We start from the raw sequence: 20,647 nt of genomic DNA, 5'->3' as shown, positions 1-20,647 counted from the left end.
GTCCCACAGGTAGGCTCACAACAGACAGGGCTGTGTGAATCTGGAGCAGCCAACACCTGTTTATCCACAGGTCGACGACTATCTTTAGTCAGACCTTCATGTTTGTTGTTACAGTTCTCTACCAAGTTCAGCCTCAGGTTCTTTCTGTTCTTCAATGACTGTTGCTTGAATACCAGAACTCTAACTGGCCTTGCAGTATTTCATACTTCTGTCAGGTCTCTGTGTTCTCATAATATCAAACACTCAACATGAAATTTATGATTGTGGGGAAACTGAATTCCCTCCAAGCAGAAAGAGGAGAGATGGCAGCATCTCTTTAGCCCATTAAATCACTGCTCCACAAATAGTTGTCTTTGTGAGCCTGGAGAATACAGACTCAGTATTTTGTTTCCAACCAAGGGGCATGCTGCTTCTTATGTCTCTGTGTGTTTAGATTAACTTCTTGAAAGCAGGGCATTGGTAACAAGAAGACCTCTTCTAAATTACATCCTTAAGTTTTTAACTACCCATAGAAGCTGTAAAGAAACTGAAAACATGTTTGAAACCTACAAGAGCCAGGCACTGGTGGCTGGTGCTTGTAATCCTAGCTACTCATGAGGCTGAGATCTGAGGATCGCAGTTCAAAGTCACCCTGGTTAAGAAAATCTCTGAGGCATATCTTCAAATAACTACCAAAAGGCCAAAAGTGTAACTATGACTCCAGTAGTAGAACATTAGCCTTGAGGGCAAAAAAGAAAACAAAACTTAGGGACAGGGCCTGAGTTCAAGCCCCAGGAACAGCATATACATACATACATACATACATACATACATACATTCATACATACATAAATACATATACATACATATCTGTATACATACAAAAATATTTAATCTTGCAAGATAAAGTAAATTCAATTCCAACCCACAACTTATATCTCTGCTCCTAATTATGAGTGAATCATCACCCTTAGCTACAAAATGTCAAAGAAATATTAATCCATGGTCTTAATGTATAACTAGGAAACCCATCATGAGGAACTATTCATTCAGTATGCAATGTAAACTGAATGGATTCTCTGCACACATTGCCCTCCTCCTCTTATTCCTCCCCCTCTCCCTCTTCCCCTTCCTTCTCTTTCTACTCCTCTTTCCCCTCTTTCTTTAGCCAGTGAGGTTAAAATATTGCCTTTCCTTTGGAAATTAGTCTGCATTCAACCAACTTGTTCAACCAGAAATTCTAAGACAAGAAACTGCAGAAACAAAAACTAATAGCTGGGGAAAGGATGCATAACAATAGTAATTTGAACACAAAGCAATAATCATTAAAAATCTAGTCTGAAGAACAATAATAAAGAAAAAAATATATTTCGGATGCCATCAAATAACCAATGAATGTATAGTGGGAGATTCCCAAGAAAGAAAATAGAAAGGTCATAAAGAATCTTCGAAAGAATAGTAGACAAAACTTATCAAATAAGGTGAAATTTTTCAACCTACACATCAAAAAGGCTTAACAGACACCAAGTGAAATAAAGTCAGAGATTTAACCTAAAAATATCATGCTGTTAAAACAAAATTAGACTGAGATTATTCTATACCTTGAAGCCATAAGATACTGCATCATTTAGTACATAAGCAAAGTGAACCATTATAAACAGCGAATCACAAACAGCTGAGCTCAGTCAATCACAAAATGGCATCCAATCAAATCACATTCAACTAAGTCAAACTCCCAAACTGTAATCATCAATCTTTCTTTCTTTCCTCCTTTCCTTCTTCCCCACCTTCCTTCTTTCCTTCTGCTTGCTTCCTTTCCTTCTTTCTTCCTTCCCTTTCTTTTTTGTTCCTCTCTCCCTCTCTCTCCCTCCGTCCTCCTCCTACCCCTCTGCCACTCTGTTTTCTCTTTCTTTTTTTCTTACAATACTAAGCTTAGAATTCAAGGCCTCACCCTTGCTAGGCAGGTCCTCGGCCACTTTATCTACCACATGCCCTGGCCTAATAAAGCTATTTCTGTATCTCACTTCTATCCTGTTAATAAATACTCACTGTCTACATTGCAGAGCAGATTTCTCTGAATCTCCTTAGGTTAGACCAACTGCTGCTCAATTGCAAACAATTGCTTAATTACACTCATAAGTTGCCTAAAGTTGTTCTTTTAATAATAGAACAAGGCCACACTAAAACTACAAACACAACTATGTTCATTGCAGCATTATTTACCATAGCTAAGATATGGCGCCAACCCAAATGCCCCTCAGTAGATGAATGGATCAAGAAAATGTATATATATATATATATATATATATATATATATATATATACACATGTATATTATATATATATACACATGTATATTATATATATATACATGTATATTATATATATATACACATGTATATTATATATATATATATATATATAATGGAATCCTATGCTTCCGTCAGAAAACATAGCATCACCCCATTTGCAAGAAATTGGAAAGACTTGGGGGAAAAATCATATTAAGTGAAGTAAGCCAGACCCAAAGAAACATAGGCATCATGGTTTCCCTCATTTATAATAATTAGTATATGTCTAGGATAGTCCTAGCAGAGGCTCACAATAGCTCAATATCTATATACACATGACCATATAAAATGATGCTAATCCAAACAAGATTTGGAAACAAGAGGGTTCTTTTGGTTTCTTTGTTTTCGTTTTTGTTTTTTAAATGTACTGTGTAGAGTTATTTATTTTTTCTTTCATTTTTTTCCCTTTGGATTATTCCCTGTTGTCACTGTATTTTATTTTGGCACTCTGTGTCTTGTAAATACAATTATCTGATTGGGGGAAGGGAAGGGGAATAACAAAATGGTGAGAGAAAGGATAAAGGGTGAATCAATGCAATAGTGATACTCACAGACCTTATGTTAGAAATGAACTTTAAACGTGGGAAGGAAAGGGAAGGGGGAGGAAAAACAAAAATGGGGTAACACTGTTCAACAAGAAATGTACTCACTACCTTACTTGTGCAACTGTAACTCCTCTGACAATAAAATAAAATGTAAAAATAAGCCAAGTGCCAGTAGCTCACACCTGTCATCCTAACTGCTCAGGAGGCTGAGATCTGAGGATTGCAGTTCAAAGCCAGCCCTGGCAGGAAAGGCCATGAGACTCTTATCTCCAATTAACCACCAGAAAACAGGAAGTGGCACTGGGGCTCAAGTGGTGGAATTCTGGCCTTGAGCTGAACAGTTGAGGGATAGCATCCAGGCTCAGAGCTCAAGACCCATGACTGAAAAAAAAATAGTCAAACTATAGCAGCAAAAGAAAAGTGACACACATGTAAGAGAATCTCAATATGATGAACAGCTGCTTTTCTGATTTAAAAAATATCATTGAGATCAGAAGGCAGTGGAGCAATATATCCAAAGTACTGAAAAAATTATGTCAACCAAGAATTTATATCCATCAAAACATTTCCAAAGTAAGAAACATAATGTTAACTCATGGCCAGGAATAATTCATCTTACTGATATATTATGACCTAATAGTTGGTTTATTTTGTTTCTATTATTTCTCTTTTTAGCCTTGAAGCATTGATTTTTATTCCAAACTAAAAATCAAATTGTACCTCTGAATTTCCTTAGAATATATTTTATATATCAACAGAAGCCTTTATTAAACTTGAATGTAACTATTTAAAAGTATACATTCAGCAATTTTGTTGATACAATTTTATTTTAGTTTTGTGTTTAGCAGGTAAAAATTAAAGGAGTTCACCAGAAAGCTAGGTAGAAGAAGGTAATTTTAACCATCTTCTGCATTTCACCTAAACCTTTTGGTAACTGCTGAGAATTGGACAGGCGAAGGCACCTTTTAATATAGTGTCTGCTATTTGATAACTCTAAGTTTGACCTTTGCTAATCTTTAGCAAAGATGCTGTAAAAATATATTATCTTCTACCTATCCACTGAATGTGTGAATATTAGTCTGCCTATATTTGACTGGGTGGAAATGATCCATAACAAAACAGCAGTAATGCCAACTGAACTGAAGGTCTTAGTCAAGTCAAAGATTACTCAGCAGAATGCCTGAAGTAGATGAGTAGACATCAGGACCCTAATTTTCAGAAGTTGATGCAATCATGAGGTCAATGATACATTTATAAAAGAAAGATAATCCAGCAAGGTAAAGAACACTTGCCAGATGCAAGAGGGTTTTACCTAACAATAGTTTTGTTTAAAAAAATGGGTGTTCAGGCCTGGTGCTACACACCTGTAATCCCAACACTTGGGAGGCCAAGGTAGGAGGATCTTGAATTGAAGACCATAGTGAGACCCCAATTCAAAAAAGCAAAAAAAAAAATGAAACAAAATTGGTAAAAAGGAAATTCACTGACCAAAGGTGTTTAGATTTGGCTACAAGTGTATAGCCCAAGAGTATAAAATTTAACAAGCTTAGTTGGCTGCAGCATTGACTTCTTAGGGGAAAAAAAAAGGAACCACAGTTAGTGATACTATTGGATAGAAACTTCAAATTATTCCTGTGCTAGATCTCTTTCGTGGACTGCTAGCAATGTGTCACTTAATGCTAGGTGCTTATCTTGTCCCCATAATTCATATATTGAAGCTTAAACTCTCAGTCCTCCAGATTATGACTATGTAGACATAGGGGCTTTAAAAATAGATGATTTGGTTTAAAGATGCCAATAGGATAGTTTTCAATCTTATACAACTGCTAAAGAAATTGAGAGAGAAAAAGAGATAGAGAGGGACCATTTATATACACACAGAGATGAAACACTATATACTATTAAAGCAAGAAGATGGCCAAGATCTGCAAGCCAAAAAGAGAGGCCACAGGAGAAATTAGATCTGACACCTTGATCCTTGATTTCTAGGCTGAAGAACTATGAGAAAAGCAGCTTAATCCACCAACTCTTCTCATGTTCATTATGGAAGCCAGAGCAAACTAATGTTCCTGGTTTGTTTTAGAGATTTTTCTTTAAAAAAAAGCATTCCTAAATCTGAGGAACAATTAAAACAAAGCAACTCTGGAAAATTCCTAGTGTACCCTAGTATCAAGCTATCTTTATAAGCTTCTTTCTAGCTGATGCTAATTTTTTTTTTGGTGGGAGGAATCTGGAAATTTATTTCATCTTACTTAATCTGGAGTTCAGAATCTCAGTAAGAGGGAAAGAGTGGCAAATGAGAGGGACTGGTCAAATTCCTACTTCCACCAGGACTTGACTCTGACCTGATGGCGGCAGCCTCAGAAGATGGGACTATGTTGTGTAAAGCTCATCAGCAAGACATACAACCAAACCTTTTCCACAGATTTTGCCTGGAATCATTCGAATGCAAGCTGGCAGCAATTTAAGAGCAACCTACAAGTCCAAGTTCTTTTCTGCCTTCCTCCACCACATGTTTTTCCTTGAAACAACTGATTTTTCCATTGGCAGGCAGGCCGAGGGATTTTCATTTTTTTTTGGATTGAGGTGTTTTGGCTAAAACATCCAGAAAATCAGCAGGCATAGAAAGAGAGGTCATATAGCCTAAGCTAGCTAGAAGTGAAACAAGGAAATTAAGGAGCTTTATGAAGGACAATTTGATGAGACAACACAGATGCTACTATGAAAGATACGGAAGGGCCAGTTTTATCTACTTGGAAAAGTTGCAGTGCCAAAAAGAATGTTATATAGTTATATAGTCCAAATGTTTCCCCCTGAGCTACCACCACATTAATTTGTGCATAGCTTTCTATTCTTCATTAAAATATTCATAGAAACCACCAAAATTTTGGAACCAAGTAACTTGTAATGTGCCGGGGGGAAGGGGGGCAGTGGAAATAGGTCCATAAGTACAAGCTGGGTGAGAGTCTCAGTGTTGTTTATTTCCCCTGTCACCAATATGACTCATCCTTGGCAGCAGAAGCTTAAAAAAAGAAACTCCTACACCTGGTGTAGTGAATTGAAGCACACCATTTGCTCAGAGAGGAGCTGAGCCACTGGGACTGTGCTGAGAGCAAAGTCCACTGCACACATCAGTAGCATCCTCTGTCTTCAATTTGTCCCCTGTTTCATCACCTACACAGCAGGTGCATGGTAGATACTCTCATTCAGAACATGTCTGCATTCCACTTGATGCCCAAGAGACTGTGTGCATAGCAAACAGTAGTCCTGCTACGCATGCCTATCATTGCCAAAAACACAAGAGAAGGGCATGCGCTAGAATAGTTACAGCACCAGTGCAATGGTGATTTTTAAACGACAGCATTAAAGGCAAAATGATCGTTCATGCCTCATTCACATTAAAGTCTCCTGCACTGTGAAGAAAACCAGTCTTAATGTGTTTCCTGAAATCAGAGGATTCAAAGTCATTATTTTACAAATGAACTCAAAGGGAAACTTTGTTCCATGTCTCACAGAAGATGAGCTTTTTCTTTTCCTACTATTTGATCAAAGATGCTTAGGAAACGTTCACAAGCTCCATGTCCTACAGTTTCTGATTCGGTGAGCCTGGACCACAGCCCAGGCATCTGTATTTTATCAAGAACTCATCCTCCCACTACTGAGTCTAATGCAGGTGTGACATTTGAGATAATGAACAGCAGATCCTAATCACTATTCTCTCCAGTGTGCTCAAGCTACCACTTGTTTTAAATCATAAACAAATCCTTAGAACCCTTGTTGAGTCCCCTAGAGACATTTTTTGTTGTTGTCAGTCATGGGGGTTGAACTCTGAGCCTGGGTGCTGTCCCTCAGCTCTTCAGCTCAAGCTCTAGCACTTCAGCCACAGCACCACTGTTGGCTTTTTCTGTTTATGTGGTGTCGAGGAATCGAACCCAAGGCCTCATGCATGCAAGGCAAGCGCTCTACCACTGAGCCTCCTTCCCAGCTTGAATCACCTATTCTACAACCCAGCTCACAAGCAGCTAAAGAGTTCATAGTTACTTGTTCAGATAGCAGCGATGGATATTTATAATGAACTATTATATTTAGAAAATTATTAAATCATACAGAGGAAAGAGCAAAATATAGAACACTTAGAAAATTGGAAAGCTCACAGTAAAGTTACTGCTTTAAGCAGACAGAGCTGGAGTTGGAGCTTGTCCTTGACTTTCTCTAAAGTCCTAGGTTTCCACATAGGATCGAACAACATGGAAGCAAGAGGCTACTGGCACGGCCCAGCAGGACATTAACCTGGGGGTTATCAGTGGGGTCACTAGCTCCAACTATGCTACTAATAAGGCTGTAATCTCAATTTAATTCACTAAGTTAACTAAATCATAGCTTTTCCTCAGTAAAAACCAAGCATTCATTGCCTTCCAATCCGACAGTCCCTGAAATTTGCTTGGGGTACAGATCTGTTGGCCATATTCTCGAAAATTTTGATTTAAGAGACCTACGGTGTCATAAACAGAAATTTGTTGGTCAAGTGGTTTCCAGAGCAACTGAGATCCACTTTCAGTGTTCACATATTCTCTCCCTCCAGCCCCAACTTAAAAATGGAGTATGGGGAAGATACTGGGCGAGGCACAGAGAACTCTGCCTGCGAACTCACTTCACATTGTAGACTGGGTGGCAGCTGTGGTTCAGAAAGGAATTTAAAACTCAATGTGCTAACTATGATAAATGACCTGTTTTGATAGATAGATAGATACATACATACATACATACATACGTATGTGTGTATTTTACCCTAGATGTGTTTATTCTCTTTATTGTTATTGTAAAGGGGAGGTGCAAAGGGATTAGAATTATGTAAGTCACATAGAGAGTACATTTCTTTTTGAACAATGTCTTCCTTCTCTAGCTTTCTCCCAGTTTTTCCCTGCCATCCCTACACACAACTTATATAGTTCATTTTCAATATAGTGTCTAGTAACTAACACTGCTTCAGTTTTCCCACCTTTCCTGTGTCCCTCTTATTTGCCCAGAGAATAAAGGAACAAAAAGAAAAAGGGAAAAGAAAACAGAAACAGCAGATGTGTTGGTTTTTAATGCATCCCACTGATTATTCCATGGGAAGGCTCTCTTGAGCACAATTCAACTGTAAAAAATCTAGGTTCTGGGTCATTTGAATTCCAATATCTTTTCTGAAATCACGCGTTCCTAATTTATAAACAGATCTCAAATAAATTCAAGCACTTTGCTCCACTTTTCTGACCATTATTATAATTTCTATTAATAAGGGAATAGCTGATGTTTAGGCATACATAATATTATAAGGATCAAAATAATATGCACAAAAGCATCAGAACATCGGGAAGCATCAGAAGTCTTCTATGTGCCAGAATCTATAGCACGGTTCTACAAAAATTACACATTGTTTTTAGGAGTTATGTTATTTAGAAAGGAGGTAATATGGCAAACCTTTGGTCAGTGAGTCTAGGCCCTTTCATGAAACTGTCTGAATTGTTATTGAGGCTGATGTTGCCTAAGGGGGCATATGGATGTGATCCAGCACAGAAAGTAAAGCCAGCTTCAATGTGGTTACAAGGATCTATAGGGTCAAACAAATCTTTCGTCAATCTTTCACTAGCCACCTATCTGGGACAGAAATTTTAGATGAGTACATGCTGGATTGGCTGGGATTTACACTCTTGATAGATTAGGGATGCTAAGAAATAGTCATGGTCTGTTAGTACTTAAAACTAAAGTTACTATTAGTGAACCAATAGATGAAAATGCCTAGAAATCTGTCTAAAGCTAATTGAAGTACATGGTAAGCATACTGAAATGTCACAACAAAAAACTCCAATTCTTAAGTTAGACTTAAGAATGTAGCCCAAGTTTTGTGTTAGAAAATTTTTTATTTTTTCCCTTCTCCTCCCCAAATTATACCAACATCAAATACAGTGAAAACAGGGGTTATATTGTGGGAGAGGGACATACAAAGCAACAAAAATATCTCATGGTACCTTATAAATACATTAGAAACAATAGCAAGAAAGAAAAAACCACGTGTGTCCCTCTCTTAGTTATTTGGCAAAGCTCAGAAAGAAGACTGTGATGTGCATTTCATAAGTTCATCTTCTCGTCTTCCTCATTCTACCATGGGAAATGGAAGTACACAGAGTGCCCTTTTCCCACTTCCACCTCCCCATGTCATATCCTGACCTACCTATCTACTTCTCCTGGTTCAGAAGAGGGAAAGAAGGCATGTTCTACAGGTATAGTACAATGTTTGGTCAGAAAGAAAAGCACTGTTAGCAAAGTCCCCTTGATGATGTAGAAGGAAATGCTGTGAGAAACAGTTGCTTAAGAATAAAAGCAATAGAAGAAGCTCAAGCATTTGGACAGCTTGGACACACATTGTTGGACAAAACATGTTGCTCAGCTTAACCCTCACAGACGCCATTGGCCTGGGGCATCAGATGAGTGGCAATTTATTGCCCTCTCGAACACCAGAAATGCTTGTTTCAAGCCAGATGAGGTCTACTGCCTTACCTGGAAAAGACATGTGCAAGAATAATGGTTCAGGTCCCATGTGCCTGACAGATAAGTACAGTATGATAGTGTGTTTAGGATCTAGCTTACGTCTATGTTCTAATTCCTTATTCTGAAACAAACAAATTTATTTTTGGAAATTAGTTTTGGGAATCCACTAACTTTTTACTAAATTTTGCTTCAAGGGAAAACTCCTTTAAAAGGAAAGAAAGAAAAGTCCTTTAGCAGAAAAAGTCAAATATTGAGCAAAACGTTTTTATAAGAAAACACTTCTCATCCTTATGACTACTGTTGTTTTGGACCTAGTAATGGTTTATTGTTTTCCTACAATGGTATTATTATAGAATTGGTCATTGAAGAAATAAAGGAGGAAATCAGAATCTTACAATTCAATGAAAATGAAAACATATCACATTCGAACATCTGTGGTACTGCAAAAAGCAGTGTTGAAAAGAAAGTTCATAGCTCTAAACACAGAAAAACACATAAAACAGAAACAGCACAAGTAAATAACCTCATGATGCAACTAAAACTGCTAGAAAAACAGAAACAAACCAAATCCAAAACTACCAGACAGAGAGAGATATTAAAGCTTAGGGCAGTAATCCATGGAATAGAGAGAAAACAAAAACCTGTACATAAAATCAACAAAACAAAAAGCTGGTTCTTCAAAAAAAAATCAATAAAATTGGCAGACACTAGCTAAATTGACAAAGAAAATAAGAGAAGTGACTCAAATCAACACTATTAGGGATGCCAAGGGAAACATCCAAGAAATCCAAAACATGTAGGACTACTTTCAAAATCTATACTCAAATAATATGGGAAATTTTGTAGGTGTGAATAAATTTTTTGAGACATACAACTAGCCTCAGGTGAATCAAGAAGACATAAAACACTAAAATGGGCCAATAACACACAGTGAAATTGAGGAAGTAATCAACAGTTTTTCAATGAGGAAAAACCCAGATGCCAATGGATTCATGTTAATTGTATAAGACATTTAAAGTTGAACTAATACCAGAACTCCTCAAATTATTTCATGAAATAGAAACAGAAGGATCAATTCCAAACATTTTAGGAAGCCAGCATAACATTCATACCCAAACTATGTAGGTATCCAATATAACAGAGAGCTATAGGCATATCTCTCTGATGAACACAGAGGCAAAGCTTTTCAACAAAACACTAGCCAACAGAATTCAGCAAGTAATAAAAAAAATACATAATGATCAAGTAGGTTTTATTCCAGAGATGCAAAGCTCATTTAACATACATATATCAATGTAATATATCTCATTAGCAAAACCAAAGACAAGAACCACATGATCATCTCAATAAGCCTTAGACAAAGTCTAACATCCATTCATGTTAAAAGCTCTGGAGAAGATAGCAATAGAAGGTACATACCTCAAAATAATAAAAGCTATATATGACAGACCAACAGCCAACACCATACTGAACAGTGAAAAACTAAAACCATTTCCTCTAAAATCAGGAACAAGGCAAGAATTTCCACTCTCTCTATTCTTCTTTAATATAGTTCTGGAATTCCTAGCCAGAGCAACAAGGCAAGAAGAAGGTATTAAATGTAGAGATGTTAAACAGGAAAAGAAGAAATCAAACTATCCCTATTTTCAAATTACACGATCTTGTATCTAAAGAACCCAAAAGACTCCATCCCTAAGCTCTTAGAGTTTATCAACAACTTTGTCAAAGTAGAAGAATCCAAATTAACCAACAAAAATCAGTAGCCTTTCTGTATACCAAAAATGTACAAGCATGGAATGAAATCAGGAAAACAACTCCATTTGCAATAGTCTCAAATAAAATAAAATGTCTAGGAATAACCTAACCAAGGTATCAAAAGAGCTTTATGGTGAAAATTATAAAAATCTGAAGAAAGAAATCAAAGAAGACACCAAAAAATGGAAAGACCTTCCGTGTTCATGGATAGGTAGAATCAGTGCTATGAAAATGGCCATACTACCAAAATGATATACAAATTTAATGCAATCCCCATCAAAATCTCAATGAAGTTCTTCACTGAAATAATGGACACAATCCAAAAATTCTTGTGGAACAACAAAAGACTTCAAATACCCAAAGCAATGCTAGGCAAAAAAACAATGCCAATGGTATTACAACCCCAGACCTCAAGCTCTACTACAGAGCTATAATAACAAAAACAGTTTGATATTGGCATAAAAGTAGTCCCAAAGATCAATGGAACAGACTAGAAGATCCAGAAATAAAACCAGATACTTACAGTTGTCTGAAATTTGATAAGGGAGACAAAGATATATAGTGGAAGAAAGATAGATTCTTCAGTAATTGGTGTTGATAAATTGGGCATCCATAGGCAGAAAACTGAAAGTGGATCCTTGTTTGCCACCATGCACTAATATCAACTCAGAGTAGATCAAAGACCTCACGGTCAGACCTAAAACTTTGAAATTACTGCAAAAGGAGTAGGAGAAACACTTGAACTCACAGGCATAGGCAAAAATCTTTTTGAAAAGAGTCCCAGGGGCACAGGTAATGTGTCAAACTGTAAAGTTTCTGAACAGCAAAGAACATAGTTACTTAACTAGAAAGACAGCCAGCAGAAGATTACCAGCAATACATCTGATAAAGACCTAATATCCAAAATATACAAGGTCAAGAAATCAACCCCACACAAAGCTAATAGACTAATCACTAAATGGGCAAAGGAGATAAGGAGAAGACATTTCTCAGAAGTAAAAATGGTAAAGAGACAAATGAGGAAATGCTCATCATCTCTGCCCACAGTAAACCAAAACAACTCTGAGATCTCATCTTACCCCAGTTAGATTAGCCAACACCATGCATTCAAACAACAACAAATGTTGGCAGGGAGGTGTTGTAGGCTAGTATAACCACTCTGGACATTAGACCTCATCAAACTAAACACAGATCTTCCCTACAACCCAACTGTACCAATCCTGGGCATCTACCCAGACCATCACTAACCAGGATATACCTTAAAGATACTTGCACCTCTTGTCCATTGCTGTACTATTTACAATAGCCAAGTTATAGAAATAGCCCAGATGACCTACAGTAGATGAGTGGATCAAAAAACTGTGGTACCTATACACAGCCATTAGAAAGAATATGTCATTAGCAAGGAAATGGATGGACCTACAACAAATCACATTAAAGGAGGTAAACTAAGATCAGAGACACAAAAAGTGCATATTTTATTTCATACGTGTAGCCTAGATCTAAAATATACTGATATGATCAATTATACAGGGTCCTAGGCATTCACACACAGTGAGGCCAAAGGAGGATATTCTTTGGAGAGGAACACAAAGGCACAATACCTATGTGCATATGATCATATAAAGTGGTGTTTATCAAAATGAGCTCCAAGAAATGGAAACATTTCTGTAGATGTATTGCAGATTGTTTAGCACCACCCTTTTCCTCTTCACCTTAAATGCCAGTGCTACCACCTTGTATCACCCTTCAGCTGAGACAATCAAAAAAATACTCCAGCCACAATGCCAACTATTTCCCATTCTTAGTTGAAAAGAACAATGTTAGATTATCATTATAAGACTCAAAAGGAATGCAAGAGCTTGTTAATGGTTATTAAATTCTCAACAGAATGGGTTGGGTAAATGGATGACTGCATTCCCTGAATAAGTTTTAATCTCATTGAAGTTCCTCAGAAAATTACTTAATATTTGATTCACAATGTTATTGTCCTATGAATTACTTCACACAGAAGTTCTGTCCCTCATCGTGTTTGGGGTAATACGCTCTTACAAGGGCTGTGGAAACACTTTCTTGTATTCATGCCATCTTCTCACGCATACAGACAATGATGATGATAGTCTTCCCATGTGCTACTGAGGGAAGGGACATAGCATGCAAAAAAAAATAAGATTGAGAAATTTCTTTAAATTATTAAATGCCTACCTTAGGAAAATTAAAGTTAAAAAGCCAGGTTTTCTATTGCAAGAACGAGGATACTGAAAGACTGAACATATATTGAGCAAAAGTGGTGAGTTGGGAAGATCAGAGTAGGAAAAGATACAAAAACACAGTACCATCAAAGGTATCAAAACTGGTCAGACTATAGAGTTCGACACAAGGAGCAATTTCTAAAAGGTTCTAACCTTGTCCCCAGTCAGCCTTAAAACACAAATATGCAGGCATGTATATGTCAAAAGAAACACCAGATTCTAAGAGCAATAAGGGCAGGTCGAAGCAGACACGAGCTATGAAATAACTCCCTGGAGAATGCTGGGTAACTAACTGCCCACCCAAGGCAACCTCACATGACAACAAAGCTGCAGCTCCACCAAGAGCCTGGAGCAGTGAGCCACGTGAGGCCTTGATCCTCAGGCCATAAAGACAAAAAAATGAGGGAGCTACATTACTGGTGGAGAGACAGAAAAAGTGGGACATGGGGCTGGGAAGGTGGCTCAGTGGTAGAGCGCTTGCCTTGCATGCATGAGGCCCTGGGTTCGATTCCTCAGCACCACATAAGCAAAAAGAAAGAAGCTGGAAGTGGTGCTGTGGCTCAAGTGGTAGAGCGCTAGCCTTGAGCTGAAGAGCTGAGGGACAGCGCCCAGACTCAGAGTTCAGGCCCACAACCAGACCCCCCCCAAAAAAGTGGGACATATATAAAGTTATCATTGGAAAGACTGGCATTGATACAGGGGTTTGAACTCAGTACCTTGTGCTTGCCAACCGACACTCTATACCACTGGATCCCTGCCTTTAGCCCTTTGTGTTTCAGTTATTTTTCAGATAAGGGTTCATATTTTTTTTGTCAGGAGCTGGCCTTACACAAAGCTGGAATTGCACATATGATTCATCATGCCTGGCCTAAAAATAAGAAACATCGGGAATTACGATAAACTATAAGAAATGTAGAAGAAATAATTATATCACAAAAATAAGAGATGAGCCAGGCATGGGTGGCTTACATTTGTAATCCTAGCTACTCAGAAGTCTGAGATCTGAGGATCTCAGTTCAAAAGACACTCTTGTCTCCAATTAAGCCAGAAAAGAAATCCAGAAGTGGAGCTGTGTGTCTCAAGTGGTAGAGCACTGCCTTGAGCAAAAAGGCCTCAGGGACAGCACCCAGGCCCAAGTTCAAGCCCTTAGTACCAGCACACACACACACCAAAGAAAAACCAAACAAACAAAAACAAGAAGAAAATTTATAAGCCAAAAAGGAAGAAAACAATTTAGACATCTGTGAGAAAATCACAGATTTAGATGATAGGCAAGTAATCTTCAGCAAAAAAATATGCTTATGCATATGTTTATATGCATATATACATATGTTTATATGCATCTATATATATATATTATAAAGTTCCATAATTCAACAAAATTTATCAAAGTAAGTGAAAACTTCAGCCTCCATATTTAAAGGACATTTTTGTCTATGTGGACAAAATATCAACCATCAAACACAAGCACATTTTCTTGTAAAATTTTCAGGCATGCAAAAAAAAGAAAAGGTAAGGTATAGGGACCCAGGCCAAGCACACAAAATCATTTATTTGTGGGGGAAAAGCCAAATATATTAATACTTTATGACAGCAATGTTTTATGTCAGAAGGCAATTGAGTTACATATGTAAGTAGAGGAGGAAAAGAAAATGTGAGCTTAATATTTTATATCCAGTCAAATTGAGTTTTAATACCAAGGCCACAGAAAAACTGTTCTGAGCATGTAAAACCTGAATGAAAATGGCACCTGTCAGCTCTTCCTGATAATTCTTCTATAAAATGTGCTCTTCTAGAATCTAGAGAGACACAAGCAAAATGAATGCTGTCAAGCACTTTATATATATATATACATATACATATATATACAGACACATTTGTCCAGGGAACTGATTTTTGATTTTGTTAAAAGTTTTCCACAAATCGTTTTATACTGTTTAGATATATGGCCATATCATCTGCAAATAAAACTTTGCTTCTTCATTCCAATATTTTTTACTAGTTTTGCTTATTTTTTTAGTTTATATTACTTATTTACTGTAAACATGATGTTATTATACCTTTACTTTGTCTTATGTAAATTCATTTCCTGGTACTTCCACCATAGTGTGATGTGCAACCTTTCCTTGCTTTTTATTTAGTAGAAAAAAATTTAATACATGAGTGATAAGTAAAGCTGATATTAGGCTAATACACATTAATATATATGTATATCATATATATGTATCTGTATATGTACATATGTATATGTATATGTATGTAAATATATTAATCTAATACCAGCTTTATTTAATAGGCAAGTATGTATATCCATATGTATTTGTATATTGTATGGTCTATGTATATATGAGTAGGTAAATAGATAATAACTGTAAAAATATAGCTATTGCTATTGAAACTAAAGGTATAGAAGATATATTTAAAGATATAGAGAAGATAGAGATGCTATATATATGTTGATAGATATAGATTATAGATATAGACAGACATCTCTATCATATTCTATTTTAAGGAAATAGCCTTGAATTTTGACAAATTACTTTTCTTTTTCTATTGAGATGATCTTATGTTTTTTTCTCCTCAGTTCTATTTAAATCATGTTAGCTGATATTCTAATGTGAGTCTTTCTCTGATAGGAAAAACAACCCTTTTGGCCATAAGCTACCATTTGTTAATGGGATATCACTCACTTTTGCTAATATTTGATGTAAAATATGTCAGGTGATGGTATGGTTTGAATTTAGATGTACCTGCAAAGTCCATATGGCATCCCAAAGGGATGACATTGAAAGAATCACTGTACTTATAACCTCTTTGTTGAATAGCAACACCTTTGTTCAACTACTTAAACATAATTTTACAAAAGGAAAAAGAGTAGGTGGGCCTTTCAGAGATAATTAGGTCATGAAGGTGGAGCTCATGACTGTGACTAGAGCCTTTATAAAAGAAGCTTGACTATGTACATATGACCCGATAAGAAGAGCCCCAAGCTAGGGATACAAGAGGTTTTATCTTTGTTGCTGTTGTTTTTAATGTACTTATAATGTACTATGTGATTCTGTTTCTTTTGTATGTTCTTCCCCATGGTATAACACCTTTTTTCACTGTATTTGATTCAGGTGCCCTGCATCTTGTATATACATTTTTCTAATTTGGGGAGGGGAAGGGAAATAACAAAATGCTGAAATAAGGATGCAGGTTGGACCATTGTAACAATGAGATGTACAAGACACTATGTTGAAAACGAACTTTACAACTTTGCCAGGGGGTAGGGAGGCGTTGGGGAGGTGGGAAGGGAAGGGATGGTAGGGAAAAACAAAGGAGGAGGTAACAATGCTTGATAGGAAATGGACTCATTGCCTTGCTCACGTAACTGTAACGCCTCTGTACAGTATTTTCACAATAAAATATATATTAAAAAAAGAAGCTTGAGGTTGCCTGCTTGCCCCTCCAACTTGTCAGGGCACAGTAGAGCATACCAACCATGCCAAACCTGAGGTGCTTTGATCTTGGATCTCTCAGTTTCCACAAGTGTGAGCAAATAAATTGTGTTACTTATAAATTAGATTTGGGTACTGCAGTTCAAATGGGCTGCGGCAGAGTGAATGACTTATCATTTTATAGTCTGGAGAACCTTGCCAGGTTTGGGTGTCAACTTCACAAAACCTGGAAGGTTTTTACTTATTTTTTATTGTCAAGGTGATGTACAGAGGGGCTACAGTTACATAAGGAAGGTAACAAGTACATTTCTTGTCAAACTTGTTACTCCTTCCCTCATTTTTCTCCCACTTTCCCTCCCTCCACCCCCCCCCAAGTTGTACAGATCATTTCCAACATATTGTCTCGTGTATATCGCTTTTACATTGGTTCCCCTCTTATCCTGTGTCTCACCGTTCTGTTGTTCCCCTTCCCTTTCCTAATTCAAATAAATATATATACAATAGCGGAGTACCAGAATCAAATACAGTGACAACAGAGGATATGCCATAGCGGGAAGAACATACAAAGGAAACAAGAAATCACATAGTACATTAAAAACAACAACAGCAAAAAATGTCTGTGTCCATGTCTTGGAGTTCATTTCTCTTAGCATCATCTTATAAGGTCATATGTTCATAGCTATTGAGCTGTTCTGGCTCACTTAATATGATTTTTCCAAGTCTTTCATTTTCTTACAAATGTGGTATCATTCTTTCTGATGGAAGCATAGAATTCCATATATATGTATACACACACACACACACACACACACACACACACACACACACACACACACATACAGAGAGAGAGAGAGAGAGCGCACATTTTCTGGATCCATTCATCTACTGAGGGGCATCTGGGTTGTTTCCATATCTTAGCTATGGTGAATAATGCTGCAATAGCTTTGGAATCATTGAAATGATATTATAATTAACTGAGTATTCAATTAATTTCTGTATGAATCCTTCTGGGCTCTAGAATAGAGTATCCATTATTTTTCTATTTCTTCTCTCTTAATTGATCCATTTAGTTATCCATATCTAAGGAGGAGTTTTATTAGACTAAAATTTATCCATTTCAAATGTATTTATAGAAAGTAGTACAAAGTAGTCTTACAATTTTTAAAGAATTCAATCTTTTAAACCTCCTTATGTCTATGTTGTATATTTGAGCTCCACTTTTATGTATTTATTTGCCTACTGATTTGTCTGTTTTGTTCATTTTTTCCTCCATGGAATGAAATTTTGGACATACTACTACTCCTACTTCATTAATTCCTATTTTTATCTTTATTAAAACTGCCTCCTTTTTGTATCTTTCCTTTCTAGATTTTGTTTTGTCAGTTGTGGGGCCTGAACTCTGAGCCTAGGTACTGTCCCTCAGCTCTTCAGCTCAAAGCTAGCGCTCTACCAATTGAGCTACAGAACCATTTCTGGCTTTTTCTGCTTATGTGGTGCTGAGGAATCAAACCCAGGGCCTCATGCATGCAAGGCAAGCACTCTACCACTGAGCCACCTTCCCAGTCCCCCTTTCTGGATTTTTGTATGAGGAGTAAAACCATTGGCTTGCATTTTATTAGCACAGATTCCCCAATTCCTCTGCACTCCTAGTTCACATAGCATTGGCATTAAGATGTATTAAAAAGAGTATGTATTTTTTCCCAAAACTTTAGAAATATTATCAACTATATTGAGGAGAGTAGTGAAGATAAAAACATGTATATGGAAAATATGTACTTAAAGTATGAATAAAAGCACTGATCATGTTTAAATTATAAATGTGTGAAAGTAAATATAAAGACAAGCACAAAAAGATGGTCACTAAAATGTTAAGTCATAAAACTTTACTCGTAATTTCTCTATTTTAAAAGAAATGGGAGATTAACTGATTTTAAGAAAACAAAACCTTTTGTGATCTGGGAGAAATCCCCAGAGATGAATTTACCCTGACTGATCCTAATTTTTCCTCAATATAGTTATATGTTTTCTATTATTACAATATTATTTTTCATTCAGATTAAAAATCTCTCCAAGAGAATCTAGTTCTCTAAATTAGGATCTTATAGCTTTGCAAAAGAGGGTGAGAAAAATGGACTTTCTCATAGCAAAACCACAGGGACTTAGGAGGTGATGCACAGGGAAGATTGTGAAGGAATGCGTTGTCTTGTATTAATCTAAAATGTTTAGAAATGCGTTAGAGTTCTCGAAAACCTGCAGCCCCTCAGCTGGTTTGGGTTGTTTTGTTTTGTTTTTCCTTTTCGCCCCTGCAGTCTGGTAAGCTTACAAAGGATTCAGAGAAGCATCAAAAATGATAATTAAGGGACCTGAAAATAAAATTGACAGAGCCAAGTTAGAGAAGAGTCGTGTTCCGCAAAGTTTTTGAGAAACCAAGCAAGCATTTTCACCTCTATAAAGGCCGCTGACAGAGAGGGAGGAGGCCAGCTGGTCCCAATCTCCATTAATGATGTAACCAGGACGGGAGTCCAGGGAGGGAGGAAGCTCAGCAGTGAAACATGGACTGACTACAAAGACCCTGGTGGCAAGATTTGTCAAATACAGGATGAATTACGGAGAGAGGTTGCAAGATTACCTCTTCCTCTCCTGAGGGGCACTTCCCTCATCTGTCTGGAACGGTTTAAATGCAATCCAACCCTCACAGGGATGAACAACTTCATGACTCCAGGCTCTCCTTTGTGGCGTATGTCTCAGACAAATTTGGACAAGGGGACTTTGAAAGTGAAAACAATTACATTTCCTTGCCTCCTTCTGCACCCCATTGTCCAATAATGGACCATTTGCCCTAAAAGTTTATGAGGCAGCATCGCAAGGATTGGCTCCAGCAGACAACTTAACAAAGAGAGTGGACCGTGGGATAGCACAAACCTGGCTCCACTACACACAGATTTCAACAGAGAAATTTCATTGTGTCCTATAAACCTGATTAAAATGTTTGTGCTGGTTTCCTAAATAAGTGGTATTACTTGGAACCATTCTGTTAATTTGGAATAATAAAAGTGGCCAGTGAGAAGAGCCTTCGGCAAGATGACCACAACCTAGTCTAGAGTCAGATTTCATAAATTGTTACTTCTGTTGTCATTTGGACACTGAAAAGTAAACATTAAATTAACACCTGTCACAACATAGTAATGAAAAAGAGATCTAGAATTATCCCATAGCAAAATGGGAAACAAATCAATCTCTAGAATTCAGACAAAATTCATCAACAGACCTAAAATGACATAAAAATAGCCGCGAGTCCTACTTCTTTTCACTTTTACTTGTGACTTTAAAAAAAAAACACATAAAACTAGCGTACCATCTTAACCATTTTAAGCACACAGTTTAGTAGCATTAATTACCTTCCCACCATTGTGCAACAAATTTCCAAATTTTTTTCCATCTTGCAGAATTGAAAGTCTATGCCCATTAGAAAATTTTTGATTACCTCAGTCCCAGCTCCTAGAGAAGGGCTCTCTCTACTGCTCCCTCTGCCATCTCTTTATTAAAGAAAATAATATTAAAACTATTCTGCTAGCTTACCAATGTATCTTCTATTTAGTTATGCCATTTTTGATACATTATTTTAAAAATAAAATATACTGTTGAGGGGGGACCAAGATGGCGACGGGGCAGTAGGGAAACGCCACAGCTCTCTCCAACCAAAAAGAGAGTTCGAGTTCCAACGCTTAATCTCCCCAAGAGACCGACAACAACAAAAAGACGAACACTCAGAGAAAAACCAGAGGTGAGAAATA

The sequence above is a fragment of the Dipodomys ordii genome, unplaced genomic scaffold (assembly GCF_000151885.1).
Source record: "Dipodomys ordii isolate 6190 unplaced genomic scaffold, Dord_2.0 Scaffold1, whole genome shotgun sequence".
Lineage (NCBI taxonomy): Eukaryota > Metazoa > Chordata > Mammalia > Rodentia > Heteromyidae > Dipodomys > Dipodomys ordii.
The sequence above is the reverse complement of the archived record's forward strand: the minus strand, read 5'-3'. Positions refer to the sequence as shown.